Source organism: Henckelia pumila, chromosome 1, assembly GCF_033568475.1.
Source record: "Henckelia pumila isolate YLH828 chromosome 1, ASM3356847v2, whole genome shotgun sequence".
NCBI lineage: Eukaryota > Viridiplantae > Streptophyta > Magnoliopsida > Lamiales > Gesneriaceae > Henckelia > Henckelia pumila.
Window position 1 is genome coordinate 128775104 of NC_133120.1, and position 9869 is coordinate 128784972.

Consider the following 9869-nt stretch of genomic DNA (forward strand, 5'->3'; position numbering starts at 1 on the left):
TACAGGCTCATGTCTCCGGCCAAGCTCCTGATCTCTAGGTCCACTTGTATTCCTCTCTGTTTTTTCAGGAAAAAATTTGAAGAAAGGCGATTGGGGATTTTTTTAGGCGTGATTAGGTAAGAAAATGCCTAAATACAAAGATGAGGTTCCTGCCGTTCGAGTGTATACAGTTTGTGATGAATACAAGTTTGTGACTAACTTTTTATTCCCCACAAATTCATTCTGTTTTAGTTTTGGATTTACTCAAGTAATAATTGGGTATCAAAATACTTTTACTGCAGATATTTGATTGTGAGGAACGTTCCGGAGCTTGGCTGCGGTGATGAGTTATTAAATTTATTCTCTACCTATGTCAAAGTTGAAGAGTGAGTGCTTGTTAATCATCCGATATTCGACATGGATGCATGTTTCACTATTAATAACTGGAAATTGGGCAGTTTCTGAATCATGTTTTCTTTTTATTCTTTATTTCCCCATAGAATTCATCTTGTTGTGCTTGGGGTTTATTGGTGTCAGTTATCACCTAAAAAATATAGGTTTATTCTGTGGAAGCAGAATTTTAGTATCAGTAATTGATTAATATTTTGATTATTTTGGTGTGTTTTTTTCAGATGTAAGCCAATGGATGATGAAGAGTGCGAGTCATTTACTGATGTTTACTGGATTAAGTTTCATCAGGTCAACAATGCCAGGTGATTTTAGTTACTAAATACTTCTATTCCATTCTTGAATACTTGTTTATATTCCTGTCAATCTTTAGGAGAAAATATAGCATATGGCATTATTATCCGAGTTTTTGTTGTGAGGCTTAAAGATGGAGACGACTTCGACTCAAAATTACTGATATTGATTTTCTTAAAAAATATGTAGTTATTGGCCTCCCCATACATGTGGCCTTATAGATTCAAGGTGCTCGCGTTTGCCCTTTATCAGCGATCACAGACACCAGATTAAGTGGTTTTCGTCCCTGTATTTGTTGTGAAAGCTTGTTTTAAACAAAAATAAAACAAAAAGTTCTGGCTAGAAAGGAGCGTCATGCTTTTAAAAGAGTGATGATGGAATGGAGACGAAGATATCTAAAAACTTTCGAAGAGAATTCATTTGTTCCTGGTTATGGTCCGATCAATTATTCTTTTCCCCCTTCAGGTCCGCAAATATTGGAGTGTTTATATGCTTGAAGTGCTGCGGAGTTCACAGAAGCCTTGGCACTCATATTTCTAAGGTGATTGACACTCGTTTACGAGATTTTTACCCTGACCTCTGAAGGGCCCCATTCAGTCTCTGCTAATGTCTTTGATTCCTTTTGTTTTCACCTCGTAATTTCTATCCTACAGGTTTTGTCCGTGACATTAGATGAATGGTCTGATGATTAAATTGATGCGATGATGGAGGTTGGTGGAAATGCGTCGGCAAATTCTATTTACGAGGCTTATATTCCTGAAGGAGTGTCAAAACCTGGACCAGACGCTGCCCATGAAGAGCGTTCAAGATTTATCAGGTGGGTTTAATTGTTAATTGGTGACCGTTTTTTATTGAGATGAAGACCAATTGTTGTTTCTTTTTTAGTTTTGTTATTTACAGAACTTGTCACTTTACCCCACCTGTAAGACCAAAAATTAACACGAGGCTAAACACTTGATTTACAATTCTTGACTTGTATGTTGTAGGTCTAAATATGAGCTTCAAGAATTTCTGAAACCAAGCCTGCGTATAATGTCAGGTGCTTCAAAAAAGCATTCTTTGCAAGCAAGTTTATCCAGGAAGATCATGGATAGTTTTCGATCTTCAGCTTCGTCACAAAAATCAGTATGTTAGATCGACTATCTTGGTTTTGTGAGGTGATATATGATTATGGTTTTAGGTCTTATGGTTGGATGGATTTCTACTTATATTTTCAGAGTTTCAAATAAGGAAATGACATATGCACAACAGCTACGTGATTATGAAGTTAAAGTCATGGAGGTTGGTCATTTATTTGTCTACTTCAAAAATCATTTTTCTCGTCTGTTTTTGATGTCTTGTGCTCTTTATTTGTATCCTTACTATTTATGCTCGATTGGCAGACTATCAGCATATCACTGACTAATTATACAGAGTTTATTCATTAGTAACTTATAGTTATTTGTCTGTAATAATCGTGAGAGATTTAATAATAAATTTAAGTGTAATATGCAAGAAGATATATTGAGTAAGTTTAATTTCGTTGATACAAGTGTTGACTTTAATAACCATAAGATTTGTTATATTCTACTAATTATTAATTTTCACCCATTATTATGTTATACCTAAATATAGCTATTCCAGTACGATAAACACGCAGGTTGATTAGCATATATATGTGTTTGTTCTAAAAAATTGTGTAATCACTAATAATATGCAACTTAAGAAATAGTGATTGTAGTGACACATATAAAATGATATAGACAATGCTTCAATGGGCTCAGTATATCAGGTTAATTCGACCGAGCGTGTCTTATGTCATAAGTGAAATTAGTGATGCGTGTCTTATACCAAAACAGGTGAAAGGGTTTACTTGGTATTTGATTTAATTCACCAAAAATGTTAGCCTTGGGTTTTTGTTGTCTGGAGAATAGCTGGTATTATGGAACATAGTTCTTGATTTGTTGTGAAGAAAATGACTGAGGCATGTTTTTTTTCAAATTTAACTGGTGCGAGCCAGGAACCTACCCCACTAAGTCCAATTAAACTTTTGTTATGTTTGCTTATTAAACTAATCTTCTCTGTGAACTTAAATGGTTTGATCTTATCAATTATGATTTTTTCTCACCACAAACTATATGATTATCAGGTGAAGGGTGAAACTAACATAGCCTACATTTTCACTCGTTACTATTGCGCTTCAGAACTCATATTTGGTGCAGCAGAATATTCAACATCAATTGAATTGCAGTCGCTGGTGTTGAACGAGGATTTCCAGCATACTCTGCGTGTGAGAACACTAACGTGGATGGGAAGCAAAAGATTATGTTCGCTTTGTTCACGTCTCTAGTCCTTAGTTTCTGAGCTTTTTTCGCATTTTTCTGTAGTGTGCACTGAATTAAAATTTTAATTTCGAGTAATTTGTAATACTAAAAAATTGTATATTAAATTTTATTTATGAAATTTTAAATTTTTGTTTATTTATAATATTAAAATTTATATAAAATTTTTTATTTTTTTTTGTTTTTTATATAGAAAACGACAACGGATTTTATCCGTTGTCGTAGGTGGTCTAAAACTGTTTTAACTGATGGTGTTGTCAAAACTGCGCCCCTACGACAACGGATTTTATCCGTTGTCGTTTCTTTCAAAGACAACATATTTGTATCTACGACAACGGATAAAATCCGTTGTTGTTGGTTGTCTTGGAGGGAAACGACAACGAATTTTATCCGTTGTCGTAGGGGCGCAGTTTTGACAACACCATCAGTTACAACGGTTTTAGACCCCGTACGACAACGGAGAAAATCCATTGTCTTTTTGTGTTTTTCTTGTAGTGACGGGTTACAAGTCTACAAGACTACAACCGAGCAACTGAATATTCTTGAAGAATTATCCTGGAGGTGCAAGGGACAAGACAGCGTCGTGTGGCGGACTATGGCGGAGTGTGAAGGTGTGGTCCTGTTGATGCCCTCAGTTGATGGTACAGATGGCAAACCATAAAGAGAATCAAAATTGGTGACAATGGAGAAGAGGCGAAGAAAAGAGCGGAGCGGCGGAATGGAGGGAAAAAATAAATGGGGCTTCGTACAAGATTAGGTCAAGGCCTATTAATTTTAAGTTTTCATATTTTTTATCTCAGTCCGCGGGCCAACCTAGGCCTGTCTGGACCACCTCGCCCAGGCCCGCATGGGGTCTGCTTTCAAATGGGTTGTTAAGATGCCAACCCAACCCCTCCAAATTGCTTGGCGGGGCGGGCCAACCCGACGGGCCCGACCCAAATTGACGGCTCTACATAGCTAACCAGTCGGCTCGACTTCGCTGTCTCCAATAAATCTCCTCCTGACTGGTGAGTCTCTCAACCTCCCTCTCTAGCTCCATGATTCGGTCAAACTCAGTATACCATTTTTCATGAGTTTTGATATTTTCCAATTTCTCTTGTTTCGCCTTAATTTGTCAAGGAATACAGCTTAAACGGCCCCTAGCCCAAATCTGAAGGGCCTTGGAGCAGTTCAAAATTTATTCGGACAGCCCCAACTGAGAATTATGAAGTCTAGCCCACCCATCTCTAATGACAACCTCACAATCTGGATCTCAATCCCATGCAGCCTCGAAGCAGAACCTCTGCGAATGAGAGCCAACTATGAAATTTTCGGCAGAAGAAAGCCCACGAGTCAAATATAACGGACGATGATCCGAGTGATAGAAGTCCAACGACACATATTTTGCAGTAGGAAATAGCAATCTCCAGCCAAATGAACTAACATATTTGTCAAGCCTCTCAAAGATTAGTTCTTCTTTTTGAAGACGATTCACCCAAGTGAATATATCTCCATCACAGTGTAAGCTTTGTAAATTACAGTCATCAAGAACATTACAGAAATCCTCAGGTTGCCCAGCCGAGCGCCTATTACCCCCATCTTCTCACTATCATAGCAGATTTCATTAAAATCCCCTCCCATCAGCCAGGGTATCTCAGAAAACTCAATGAGACTCGCAAGTTTTTGAATAAGGGACCAAGACAGATGATGTTGGTTTGTGCTTGGATTTCTATATAACCCCGTGAATCTCCAAACCTTCCCCTCTTGCTGAATCAAACAGTCAATATGGCCTTGCGAATATGATTTAATTGCAACATCCATCTGGTATTTCCAACATAGGAACAGAACTCCACTACGTCCCCAACTATCCATTGAAAAGCACCCTTTGAAACCAAGTAAATTCGACCATTGAGAATTATTAATATCTTTCTTGCGTGTCTCACACAAGAACAAGAGAGAGGGGTTCCTTTTCGCCAATAATCCGATTTAATTCTCGAAAATCCTGTTGGTTCTCAAGCCCCCGGACATTCCAAACTACACAACTCATTGTGATCGGCAGGTTTGCTGAGCAACCTCCGCCGTTATTGATCTTGTAAAACCATCCAAAGAGGCCTCCACCAACTATCGTTTACCCCCTCTAATACTGTCATGAGTTTTGTCTCCAACATGCTCTGAAACTGCCCGCTTAATGCCCAGTAGTGTGGCCTTCTCTGTAGAATTCATAGTCTTTTGCTGGATTTGACGCGGGCTAGATGTTTCCATTTTATCGGGATTTGTTTGACCTTAAGTGCTGCTGTATCTGTCTTGCTCCGATCGGCTTTCACCTCTTCTGCCCCCACCATTTCAACATTACCACTCCATGCAGCTACATGTAGTCCTTCGTACCCTAGCATACTACTGCTTCCACCCCCATCCGAACTTTCCAGCCCCTCTCCCGACAATAGACTATCCTCCTGCCCTAGATGGCCGTTTTGTCCATCCTTTTCCTGATCATCACCCCTCATCATCTCCCGAATTACCAAAGCCGAGCTGTTGTGGCTAGGGTTTGGAATTTTCGAAGGTTAATGGCGGCGACTCCTTCCTTGTTCCCTGATGTTTTAGCTCTCATCCAGATACCAAACTTCAAATCATTATTCTCCTCTGATTCCTCCCCACAGGTTTGAAAAGAATGACCTATGACTCCGCATCTATAACAGAAATCCGGAAGCCTTTCATACGTAAGGAGAATTATAACATCCTCCTCATCTTCAACCCCAACACAGACAAAATTTTCGGTGGTTTTCGAATATCGAGACGTACCCGAATACGAACATTGCTTCCCAGATAAGAGCCAGAATCACCCTGATCCACCTCCTCAACTAGGCCTATATGTGCACCAATTTTTCCTAGATGTTCTTGCTCGAGAAAGCTATAGGAACATTGTGGCACTGAACCCAAAATGAGACCTCGTTAAAATTTAGAGAATGAGGTTCGTCCATCCTTTTTGGTTCCATGATCACGATCAGGTCCTAGAAAAAAACTCCAAGGCCCTTCCGACAGTACCCTTCTCCTATCCTCCGACGATGAGAATTCCAAGACAAAGGTATTCTCTCCCACAATCTCAATATCCACTTTCCTCTTTAACTGTAGAATTCGTAGAATTTGCGTACGAAAAGTCTCCCAGTTTACAGATTTTGGCGAGATAACACGAGCCACAAGACACATTGTAACTCGTTCCTCCCCATGCTTTAGATCTGAAACATTGATCTTGATTTCTTCACTACAAGAATATTGGGATTCAACAACGTTTAATAGATAACGGTTTTTTGAAAAACCGTTGTATTTTTCTCTTTGACAACAGTTTTATTAAAAACCGTTAAAAACCGTTGTCTATGAGCGGGTTTTTATGGCCTACGACAACGGTTTTTAAAACCGTTGTCTATGAGCCTTTTTTAAAGCTATACGACAACGGTTTTTAACAAAGGACAACGGTTTTAAAAATCGTTGTCTGTAAGCTGGTTTTTTGGTATACAATTACGCAATTCTTCCTCTCTCCTTTCATTCCTCTCACGATTCCCCCAAATCCCAACCCTAGCCGCCCACTTCTTGCCGTCGATTCGCTGCCACCAAATTTGGAAATCTGTTATTGGAGCTACAATTAGGTTAGATCTCTTCCTAAGCGAATCGCGACTTGAAGCGTCGAAGCCGTCGCTCTGGTCGACTTTCATTTTCTTTTCATTTCTTCTTTTTGTTTCTGAGTAAATTGGCTGAGTAAACCACGGCCTCTGGGAGTTGCTGGCTCTGGTCGGCCGCCGCGTCTCCGTAGAAACCCTCACCGGAAAGAAACTCGCCATCGGTATGGAAAATCCTCTTCTGTGATACCACGTTCTGCTTAACCAAGGTTTTCCTCGGTTTACTCCTGTTCTGTGGAAGTTGTCTTTTTAAACTTGGTGCAGATACATATCTGAAGGTGAAATGAGGCACTAAATTGCTTTTTTTCCTGTGACTTTGTGAGATAGACATGATATATTGATTCCTATATTGTTTTACAAAGAAAACACGCGGTTTTTAACGCTGATTCATAGTGAAAATGGAAGTTAGCGAGTTTTCAACATTCGTGTTGTGAATGAATTCTAATTCTGCTATTGTCTGTTGGACTAATTCCTTGCTTCTATATATGAGCTCATCGTATAGCAAGTTCTATCGTGACTATTTGTTTTCTTGTTTCATGTGTGCGCAGTACAAAAACGTCTGTAATTATCATGCATCCAATTCTGGAGATTGTGTTTTTTTTCCTGTTCAAAATATAACTATTCTGAGATCTTATTTTGGAATTTTGTGTCGAGCAGCACAATTTCGTGTATGTGCGGATGGTGGAGCTAACAGGGTGTATGACGAGTTACCGTTGTTGTTCCCTGAGGTGCAGCCTTTGGATATTCGCAGAAGGTTTGTAGTATGATTCCCTTGGTTTGCTTTTGGGCAGATAAAAGTAAATGTTTATGGCAGGTGAATGCGTTAGGTATCATTTGCTCTTTTTTTTGTTGCTTTTTGTACTGGCCTGCCAACTTACTTTAGGCATATTGTTATTTCAGACATGATAATCAGATATCCCTTTGATAAATTGAGCTGAAAATGGTGTTTTGGTGGTGATTTGCTTCCTAAGGAGAGGATTGACCAATTGTCTTATGTTTGGAATTTGTACCTGGGTGGTCCAGGTATAAGCCGGATGTGATAAAAAGGAGACATGGATTCAATCAGAGCAGAAGTTTTGGAATTCTAACAAAATGCGGTTGGTTAATTGTTTTTTTCTCTACACATATGCTCCATCATTTGGACATCTGATTTAAAATGAGATGATTAGTTGCACAATGAAAATTTTTGACAGGGTACACAGTTCAGAATGATTTTGATTATCCTTTTGTACCTTCTGTTCAATCCTTGTTTTTTGATTGGTTAAAGATGCAAGCATGCAATTTATCAGGCGCGCAATGGAGGAAAATTGCTTATGGCTTGGTCGCACCATTCTCGCTTCTTCAGAGCAGGAAAAATTCTATGGACGCATCCCGTTACAAGAAATATTGGTAATTTATTCCAAATTATGCTTTTGTTTACCGGACTGATGCTATTTTGGATGGGCATTTGAATATTGTCGGATGTTGGAGCTATAATCCATTGTTAAAAGCCATCTACCATGTTAAAAGCCACCTACAGGTATGTATATCAGTAAGCATGCTTATTCTCAAACCTAAATTGATTTGATACCTTTGAAATGGAATATGATCCCTTGATCGCAGAAATATCAAACTGCAAGATACAAGCCAAAGACAACAGAAGGTGTGTCATTGTTTCTGTCCAATTTTTTGGTCCAATTTGTATGTTCATCCTGTCAATTATGCCATTTCATCGATTGTGTTGTTCTGAACTTCTGATGGTAAAATAAATAGAAGAAACATGAAGCATTGATAATTTGGGTAAAATTACATCCATGACTTGGCAGTATAATTTTTTTCCCCTCTCTTTGTTTTAACAGAGTCTTGGTTTCAAGTTAAAAATTTTGTCTTCCCCCCTCCCCCCTATTTTCACATGTGAGTTTCTGTAGTATATGTTCATTCACTGGTATTCATTTTGTTGTTGAATTTTCTTAAGTTCAGCCTTTTTAATGTTTAGGTTCCAAATTCCAATAGTTCTTGAGGTGGTTTATACTTTATGTACTTTTTTGTTTCATTCACAGTATTACCCTATGTATACATTCTTCCTGCTCGCCATAGTACTTTGCAAATTATAAAGTTTATTTTAGGCATAATGATTCTTGATAAGATTTTACTGATTGGTCCATCTTCGTTGTGTATTCTTTATCATCACCTTTTTCTAGTTCGCAATGACAAGAAGTATTTGTGTCCAATTCTGTCTTTCGTTGTTATGCTCTTCTTAACTATGCACGCTATAAATTCACCATATGGTGTATTTGTTTTGGCCTACTTGATATTGTATTTTTTTTCTGTATGCAGAAGCCGAGAAAAAACTGACCTCCATTGACGAACTCTCATCACTGGACCTAAAAACGTAAGTTTGATGGATCTTTGTTGAATTCTTATGGTGAATGATAAATTCACGGTGTTTCGAATGTTTTTCTGACTCTTAAAGTATATATATAATATGATATATATTGGGATGGTGGCAGCCAAGCTGTCTTGTAATAAATCAACTTCTAAACTAATATGAATATAATATATAATACTGAAGATGAGATTATAAAGTTTGAGGTTTTGATTGAATTATCAATTCGCTTCAAAAGGTAAACAAATGTTTCTCGTTGGTTTTCTACTAAATCAGAATTCAATACTTGGACCGACCTACCAACTATGATTGGTTGATTTCTCATAATTTAGACCTGTATGTGTTTCCAAAACTTCACCAATATCTGTTTGGTTTCATCATGGGAAACAATTTGTTATCATTTTTTAGTTATCTTAGCTTCCAACATCAAACATATCTTCGACAGCTAACTTTGTATAAATCTCACAACATGAAATAATCATTAATTTTACAAATTTCGATGTTTTATCAGTTTTCAAGAGGATTCTATTATCTTACTGTGCATATATCAAACATCCTATTGGTAGTTGATTTATCAACATTAATTTACTTAAAATTGCAGATCGACTTTAATTTGTTTGGCGATGCTTGAGTTTGTAAAATTTATGTTTAACATCAGAGATACTTTTTCTTTTCATTGTATTTTGGATGTGACCATTGTTACCTTATTTTCTAATTTGATGTGTCGACTCCTTTATTTTAACGGTTCGGTAGTCTACCAATTTTTAATAAATTATATAACAGGTTATTTTTTATGTGTATTTTCTCCCAGGCTATTGAGAATGATCATGGGTATTGGGAAGCTATGTCCTC

General features: G+C 37.8%; 1 long non-coding RNA gene across 1 annotated transcript; it reads left to right on the plus strand.

Moving 5' to 3' along the window:
• The first annotated feature begins 1090 nt into the window (after positions 1-1090).
• Positions 1091-1800, plus strand: LOC140860853 (uncharacterized). The gene is made up of 3 exons (XR_012143712.1): positions 1091-1222; positions 1335-1498; positions 1668-1800. It is a non-coding gene; the product is annotated as an uncharacterized lncRNA (long non-coding RNA).
• Positions 1801-9869: the final 8069 nt, after the last annotated feature.